Source organism: Myodes glareolus, chromosome 11 (assembly GCF_982192425.1).
Source record: "Myodes glareolus chromosome 11, mMyoGla1.1, whole genome shotgun sequence".
In the NCBI taxonomy this organism is placed as follows: Eukaryota; Metazoa; Chordata; class Mammalia; order Rodentia; family Cricetidae; genus Myodes; species Myodes glareolus.
Genome location: NC_142036.1, coordinates 69,310,036 through 69,318,397, shown reverse-complemented (window position 1 = coordinate 69,318,397; position 8,362 = coordinate 69,310,036). Strand labels below are relative to the sequence as shown.

Below are 8,362 nucleotides of genomic sequence, written 5' to 3'. Positions count from 1 at the left end.
GGCTGTGTCCATGCTGGCCTCACAGTGACTCATCTGCCTTCTGTGCAAAGCGCCAAAGCCAGGGTGGCCGTGGGGTTTTGTTTATGTAGAGCAGAGTCATGAGAGAGGGAGGTTGAATGAGGGCAGTAATGGAAGACTGGTTGTGCAAATTTCTGTAATTTAAAAATACTTTACAGTTAGAATGAGTCCATGTGTGACTTTTTTTTTTTTTTTTTTTTTTTTGGTTTTTCGAGACAGGGTTTCTCTGTGGCTTTGGGGGGCCTGTCCTGGAACTAGCTCTTGTAGACCAGGCTGGCCTCGAACTCACAGAGATCCGCCTACCTCTGCCTCCCAAGTGCTGAGATTAAAGGCATGCACCACCACCGCCCGGTGTGTGACTTTTTTTAATAGTGAAGGGGAAAAGGAACTTTCTAAACAGCTATTCAGAAATAATATAGAGCTATAATATAGTATATATTCTATTTTTAGCCACATATGCACACACAATTATATATAAATGAATATTTACATATTGGTTTTCAAGACAGGGTTACTCTGTGTAGGCCTGGCTGTCCTGGAACTTGCTTTGTAGACCAGGCTGCCCTTGAAGTCATAGAGATTCGCCTGTCTCTGCCTCCCAAGTGCTGGGATTTAAGGTGTGCACCACCACTGCCCAACCAAGAATTTACAAATGTATATATAGATATAGATATAGAAAGAACATACAGTTGGGTGAGTAGGGAGGTAGGGAGAATCTGAGAGGAACTGAGAGAAGATAAATATGATCAAAATATATTTTATGAAAAGTTTTTTAAGAAAAAAATGTAAAAAAAGACAATTGCAACAATAGCAACCCCCAACCAGCTGCTCTGTCTTGTATAATTTGTTTTGAAAAGGGTTAATTATTAAAAGAAAATTTTAAGTAAAAAATAATTTAAGTAAAAAAGGCATTCATATGTATATATATGGATGCTTTTAAGAGGAAAAATGAGGACCAGCATGGCATTATATGGGTCTCTGTTGTTCCTTGTCCCTGGTACCTTTCACACAGAAACACAAACAAAAGCTTCTCATTGTTGCCTCTGGCCGGCTGGTGACTAAGGGGCTGAGTAAGTCTTCCCGAGTGGCTGGAACTCCATTCCCAGCCACTTGACACCATGTAGGGAATACTATGTTGGCAATGTGCAGCTGTTCAAATCTCCACCCCACCCCCACTGGAAAGCCAGGGCCTGGAGGAACCGGAGTACTCCATTCTACTTTAAATAAAACGCTTCCAGTGAACAGCTCTCTCCCGTTAATCAGAGGCTGAGACGCACTCCTCGCTCCCTTTTCCGTAGCTGTAGCGCGTGCCTTTCCATGAGGAATTGAAGGCACAGTGCAGGGCCAGGGATTGGTTTCTTAGTCATGAATTATCTCACCCTGATGAGAAGAGTTCACTGCAGAGACCGTGGCTGTGGGCCCCTCGCGGGGTGAAGGGTCAGAGAACAACTTGTAAGAATCCATTCTCTCCCTCCACCATGTGGGTCCTGGGACTTGGACTCAGCTCCTGAGTCCTGGTGACAGGTGCTCTTGTCTTCTGAGCCAGCTCATTGGCCCCTCTACCTTATTTTTAGAGTCAGGATCGCTCGTTTATTCAGCTAGATTGGCTGGCCAGTGAGCTCCCATCCTCCTGTTGTTCTAGAATTAGTATGACTACGTCATCCAGGTGAGAAATTATGCCTCACCTTGAGAACTCGGTAGAGGGAAAAGCTTTGCAGTGCACATCCAGCTTTGGCTAACACTCACGGAGGAACCAGCCATGAATAGATTCTAGATTCTGCTATCTTACAAATGCTTTGCCTTTATGCATTCCACAAACACTGTTATCTTAAAGTTTCTCTCGAATCCTGGTCCCAGGTCACACTTTGAACCAATTTTTGCTTGTTTGTTTCTGTGGCTTTGGAACCTAACTCCCTCCATAAAGCAGGATGGCCTTGAATTTACAGAGATCTGCCCATCTCTGCTGGGATTAAAGGCCTGTGCCACCATTTAAACAGAGACAGGAAATTGCTAGTCCGGCTGCTTAGACAGACAGGAGATTTACACAGCACAGGATTACATGTTCCTAGAATTATTTTAAGTACACAATGTTGTTTGTTGTGCTTTGAAGAGCTGTTAACCACCTGACAGAATTAAGCTTTTCTTAATTTTCATTTTTAAAATGTGAGTGTTTTGCTTGCATGTATGTCTGTGCACTAAGGTGTGCCTTGTTCCCACAGAGGGCAGAACAGGGGTCTGATTCCCCTAGAACTGAAGCTACAGGAGGTTGTGAGCCACCGGGTACTGGGAACTGAAGCCAGCTCTTCTGGAAGAGCAACTGGTGCTCTTAACTGCTGAGCCATCTTTCTAGCCCCCAAATTATTCTTTTCTTAAGGAACAAAATGGGGGGGGGCTTTATTGTAGGCTGAGACTTAATGGCTGTCTCCCTGCCCTGCTGCCTTAAATTGCTCACAGAAGTAAATTCTCTGATAGAGAAAGGGGTTTGCAAAGCAGGGTTGTCTCTTTTGTTATGTGAACAGAGCTTAAGCCTGGTCAATACTAGTGAGCAGACATTTACAGCCTAACGTCCTGAGTTTCCCTGGGTTCTGACAGGCCCGGTTAGCATACTGCTTATCTTTGTAGTATTTTGGAAGCAGCACTCCATTAGTTAAACTCCACTTTGGGTGATTTAATGTCTTCTAAGCAAATCTATTAGTAAATCCCTTTTGTTGTTGTTGTTTTGTTTTGTTTTTTTGAGACAGGGTTTCTCATATAACAACCCTAGCTGTTCTGGAACTTGCTCTTTAGACCAGACTGGCTTTGAACTTACAGAGATCCCCTGCCTCTGACTCCTGAGTGCTGGAATCAAAAGCGTGAGCTACCATCTCCCAGCTAAAAACCAATCTTTTAGGAGCTAATAAAAATGGCTAGAGAGATGACTTGGAGGTTAAGGGCACTGGCTATTCCAGAAGACGCAGGCTTTGTTCCCAGCACCCATAGAGCAAGCACACAACTGTAACTCCAAAGTCCTCTGCTGGCCTCTGTAGACATTGCATGGACAACGAAGCATGTACATACATACATACGTATGTACATACGTACATACATACGTACGTACGTACATATATACATACATGTACTCAGGCAAAATACACGTATAAAATAGATTTATACTCGCACTCATAAAATGAATCTGAAAAGGGAAAAACAAAAAAAGATGGCTCACTGAGTTAAGGTGCTTGCTGTTGATGATACAAACCTGATAAACTGAGTTTGATCCCAGGAATCCATGAAAAGGTCAAAAGAGAGAATCAACGCCAAAAAGTTCTCTGACCTTTGTGAATGCCAAGGCACAGGCCCCCAACCTATAACATGAACGCATGCACACACATACCACATACACATACACAATTTTCACTTTTTTGAGACCAGGTTTTTTTCTTTTCTTTTCTTTCCTTTTTTCTTTTCTTTCTTTCTTTCTTTCTTTCTTTCTTTCTTTCTTTTTTTTTTTTTTTTTTTTGGTTTTTTGAGACAAGGTTTCTCTGTAGCTCTGGAGCCTGTCCTGAAACTAGCTCTTGTAGACCAGGCTGGCCTCCAACTCCCAGAGATCCGCCTGCCTCTGCCTCCCGAGTGCTGGGTTAAAGGCGTGCACCACCACCGTCTGGCGAGACCAGGTTTCTTTGAGGCCCTGGATGTCCTGGAAGTCACTGTACTGACAAGACTGACTTTCCTGAGTACTGGAATTAAAGCAAGTGCCATCATGCCTGTCAAACATTTATTAATTCTTTCTTAAAATATATTAATTTTCAACCTAGATAACAAAGAAGACCCTAAGAGAGATATTCATGGTTCTACATAGGAAGGAGAAAAAGACAAGATCTCCAGAGTAAATTGGGAGCTTGGGGGTCATGGGAGAGGGGAGAAGAGGAGGCGGAGGAAAGGATGGGAACAGAGAAAAATGTATAGCTCAATAAAAACCATAAAAAAGATATTATTTTTAATTATGTGCATAGGGAGCTGGAGAGATGGCTCAGAGGTTAAGAGCACTGACTGCTCTTCCAGAGGTCCTGAATTCAATTCCCAGCAACCACATGGTGGCTCATAACCATCAGTAATGAGATCTGGTGCCCTCTTCTGGCTGGGAGGCATGGAAGAACCCTGTATACATAATAAATAAGTCTTTAAAAAAAATGATGTGCATAGGGGGTGTACACTTATTCCAGATGACCATGAAAGCCAGAAGAGGGGAGTTAGATCCTCTCGAGCTAGGTTTAAAAGGCAAGCCTGTATGGGTACCAGGGACTAAATTCTGGTTCTCTGTAAGAATGGCACAGTCTCCCCAGATGGTGGTCATGCACACCTTTAATCCCAGCGCTCGGGAGGCAGAGGCAGGCAGATCTCTGTGAGTTCGAGGTCAGCCTGGTGTACAAGGCGAGTTCTAGGACAGCCTCCACAGCTACTGAGAAACCCTATCTTTAAAAAAGAAAAAAAAAACAAGTAAAAACAGAACATAAGAGTGGGAAAGTCTCTTAATCGCTGAGCCATCTCTCCAGCCCTTGTTTTTACCAGTACAGAAATGGATTCTGTATAGCAGGCTGCAGGTGATTGTCCTGTTGATCCCTGTGTTGCTTTTGGAGTTGGCTACTTCAGTGGGCACAGATTCTTCCCTCTTCTCCCTGACCACCCCAACTGGATTGGTGCTTTTTCTAACTTGTCTCAGTGAGTTCCTCAGTGCCTCTTCCTCTTCCTGATGATTCTTCTGGAATTCCTCTCCCTGGCTCCTAGCTCCAGTGCACGCTCAGGTCCCCTAATCCAAGAGTCTTGCCTCAGGGGTATTGAGGGCTGGGACTACCTCCTCCTGACCTCTGCTCTACCCCTCCTGATTAGCTGGTGTGCCCCAGGGCTTTTCTTTTTCTTTTTTGTTTTGTTTTTTTTTCTGAGACAGGGTTTCTCTATAGTTTTGTAGCCTGTTCTGGAACTCGCTCTTGTAGACCAGGCTGGCCTCGAACTCACAGAGATTTGTCTGCCTCTGCCTCACACCTGGCTGACACATACTTTTAATTCCAGCACTCAGGAGGCAGAGGCAGGGGGATCTCTGTGAGTCTGAGGCCAGCCTGGTCTACAGGGTGAGTTCCAGGACAGACTCCAAAGCTATACAGAGAAACTCTGTCACAAAAACAAACAAACAAACAAACAAACAAACAACAGCAACAACAAAAAGCAAATCCACATCTTGAGTTAACACCGTCAGAAATTTGGGAGTGGGACTTGTGGCTGGTCCCACATTCCTTCATTCCCGCATGGGAAGTCCTGCTCCCCTGATCTTTCTGGGACTCCAGCAGGATTTGCTGCTTTTCCTGTTCCCAGAAGCTCCAGAGTTCACACTTACTCGGCCACGTGTGTGTCTATTCTGAGAAAAATCACCCATTTTGGGGACCCCGTCACATCTCTCCAGGTGACTTCTTTTTTTAAAATTATTTTTGTTTTCTTCTGAATGTACGAGTGTTTTCCCTGCATGCGTGACCACAGCAGGTGCACACCTAGTGCCCACAGACGCTAAAAGAGAGCTCTGGATTCCCTAGGATGTGGACTAATTTTGTTATTTTTGCTATTTATTATTATTATTGTTAGCGTGAGTGTGATATGTGTATGTGTGGGCTATAGAGCATGTGTAGAGGTCAGAGGACAACTTTGTGGAGTCGGTTCTCTCCTTCAGGCAGAGCAAGTGTGTAACCTGCTGAGACACTTCTTTGGCCTTGGTTTTTGTTTTTTTGTTTTTTTGTTTTTAACAGGGTCTCCTGCACATAAGTAGGTGTGGTCATGCAGGCTGGAGGAGATTGAGTGTCCTAAAACGTTCTATTACTCACTGCTGTATTCCCTTGAAACAGGATTGCTCACAGACCTGTAGCTAGGCTAGAGGCTAGCAGACTCAGTGATCTCTCTCTGCTCCCCACAGCACTGGGGTTACAGGATCTGCAGTCATTTCTAGCCTTTTACGTTCCTTCTAGAATCCGGGAATTTTGCCCCAAGTTTTCACACTTGAGCAGCAAGGGCTCTCAGACACTGAGTTAGCCTTCCAGTTCTGCTTGGGGTTTTTGAGACTGATTACAGGTGTGAGGCTTAATGTTTCTGGTTGGTTGGTTGATTGGTTGGTTGGTTGGTTTTTTGAGGCAGGATTTCTCTGTATCTTTGGAGCCTGTCCTGGAACTAGCGCTTGTAGACTAGGCTGGCCTCGAACTCACAGAGATCCTTCTGTCTCTGCCTACTGAGTGCTGCTGAGTTTAAAGGTGTGCGCCACCACTGGCCGGCAATGTTTTTTGCATATTTGAAAATTTTCAGAATGAACAGTTGCGGAAAGGCCATGACACTGGGGAGAAAGGCTGACTCGGGACGAAGTGTGCGCACGCGCACACTCATTCTCCGATGAGTAGAGTGTATCGTTTTATATTTAGAAGCCTCGGAGGTGTAACCATCCAAGGAAGCTAATGAGATCACTGTCTATTTGAAAGCTCCATGAACAGTTGGATGGTGGACTGGCTGGTTAGTGATGTCGCTTGTTAAGGGCAAGCCTCGAATCAGGCCCCTCTCGGACACCTCAGCCGCTTGCCCAGAGCTCTGTCTACTGGATGGATGGACACCTGATAGCGGAGGTGGGCTCCGTCTCTCCCCACAGAAACATCCCGTTTGCTCCGTGGGCTGTCATGAGAGATGGGAAGTGACACATGGCTCCCGTGGGTCGTTAGGCTCTATTGTAGGCTTTCGAACGCACCATCTAGAAAAAACTAAGGACCACTCGATGGGTTTGCCTGCCATTCTTCAGCAGAGGCCATGCGAATCTTCTCTGAACAGTTCCAGTTTTAGCGCATGTGCTGCCCTGGTGGTCACTCCTAATCCAGAGTGGTTCCCACCATAGATTTGAGAGTAAAAACAAGTCTGCCACCAGCGTAGAACGGCAAAGTGTTTGCTTCTCAGATCAAGGGAAGTGACAGCTCCAGTTATTCCTCAGCATCCACCCACTCAAGTAAGGACACACCCTCTGCTCCTCAGCCTCCTGAACGCGCTGCTTTTAGTATTCGCCAGGCTTTTAATCACGGTTCGGTGCGCATTAGTTACTCTAGTAACTGAATATCAGCTGGTAGAAACTGGATGATGGGAGAGGGTCGAGTGGGGATTTTGTTGAGATTTTTTCTTTGTCTTTCGAGACAGGGTTTCTCTGTCACTTTGGAGCCTGTCCTGTAATGAGCTCTGTTGACCAGGCTGGCCTTGAACTCACAGAGATCTACCTGCCTCTGCCTCTTAAGTGCTGGGTCACAGAATCACTTTTTTTTTTTGGGGGGGGGGAGCTTTTCGACAGGGTTTCTCTGAAGCGTTGTAACCTGTCCTGGAACTAGTTCTTGTACACCAGGCTGGCCTCGAACTCACAGAGATCCACCTGACTCTGTCTCCCGAGTGCTGGGATTAAAGGCGTGCGTCACCACCGCCACCCGGCCCTCAGCCCTTATTTTTAATTACTTTAGGTCCCCTGTGGCAGAGGATGAACCGGAGCTCTGACTTCCCGTCTCTCCACTTCTTGAGTGCTGGGATTGCAGGCAGGTACCACCAAGCCCTTCCTGCTGTCCGTTTATGACACCCTGGAGACTAAAGGCTGCTTCACGGATGTCTGGAAGGTACTATACTCTGTGTATGGTCTTTCGAATTAGTCCCAAGTCCCAAGAACTAGACAGTCACTACCACTAAGCCACATCCCTCGCCTCTATTTCTTGCTCAGCCTTTAAGCCGTTTAAAGCTGGCACCTATTCTCTGCTGAAATGCCACAGGAAAGCCTCCTGATCTTAGGGCCAAATTTAGACTCTATTTTGTCCTCATGTGCGGCACGTCTGCCGCGTCTGTTCTCTCTGGAAGAAGCGCAGCCTGCGCTCTTCCACCTCGGGGACAATCCTGTCTTTTGAGACGTCTTTTCTATTGCTCATGGCCTATCCATCCCTCACTGTCCTCGTATGTTTTTCGGTCGGCACTTAGCTGTTGTCGCTTGACTTCAGCTACATGTTGTTATTTCCCAAATGCTCTTCTTAGGATTATAAATGTGCTTAGAACATTTACAAAAGAAATCAGTCTACAGTTATAAGAGCCAGGTAGGTGAAGAGCTATCCTTTTCACACAATTATTTTCAAAGCTTAACAGGGCGGGTCACATCTGTAATCCCAGGATTTGAGAGGTTGGGGGTTGCCTGAGTTCCAGGCTACTCTAGCCTGCACTGTGAGACCCTGCCTCAAAAAAAGTTATTAACCAGAATGTGGGTGGGGGGTATTGGAGGAGGCCACTTGGTTCCTAGCTGCTTGGCCTGAAAATAATCACACAGAAACTA

General features: G+C 45.7%; 1 non-coding gene across 1 annotated transcript; it reads right to left on the bottom strand.

Annotated features, from left to right (window-relative positions):
- Nucleotides 1–6,774: 6,774 nt before the first annotated feature.
- Nucleotides 6,775–6,882, bottom strand: LOC125388112 (U6 spliceosomal RNA). The gene has a single exon (XR_007228125.2). It is a non-coding gene; the product is annotated as a U6 spliceosomal RNA (small nuclear RNA).
- Between the last annotated feature and the right edge of the window lie 1,480 nt (nucleotides 6,883–8,362).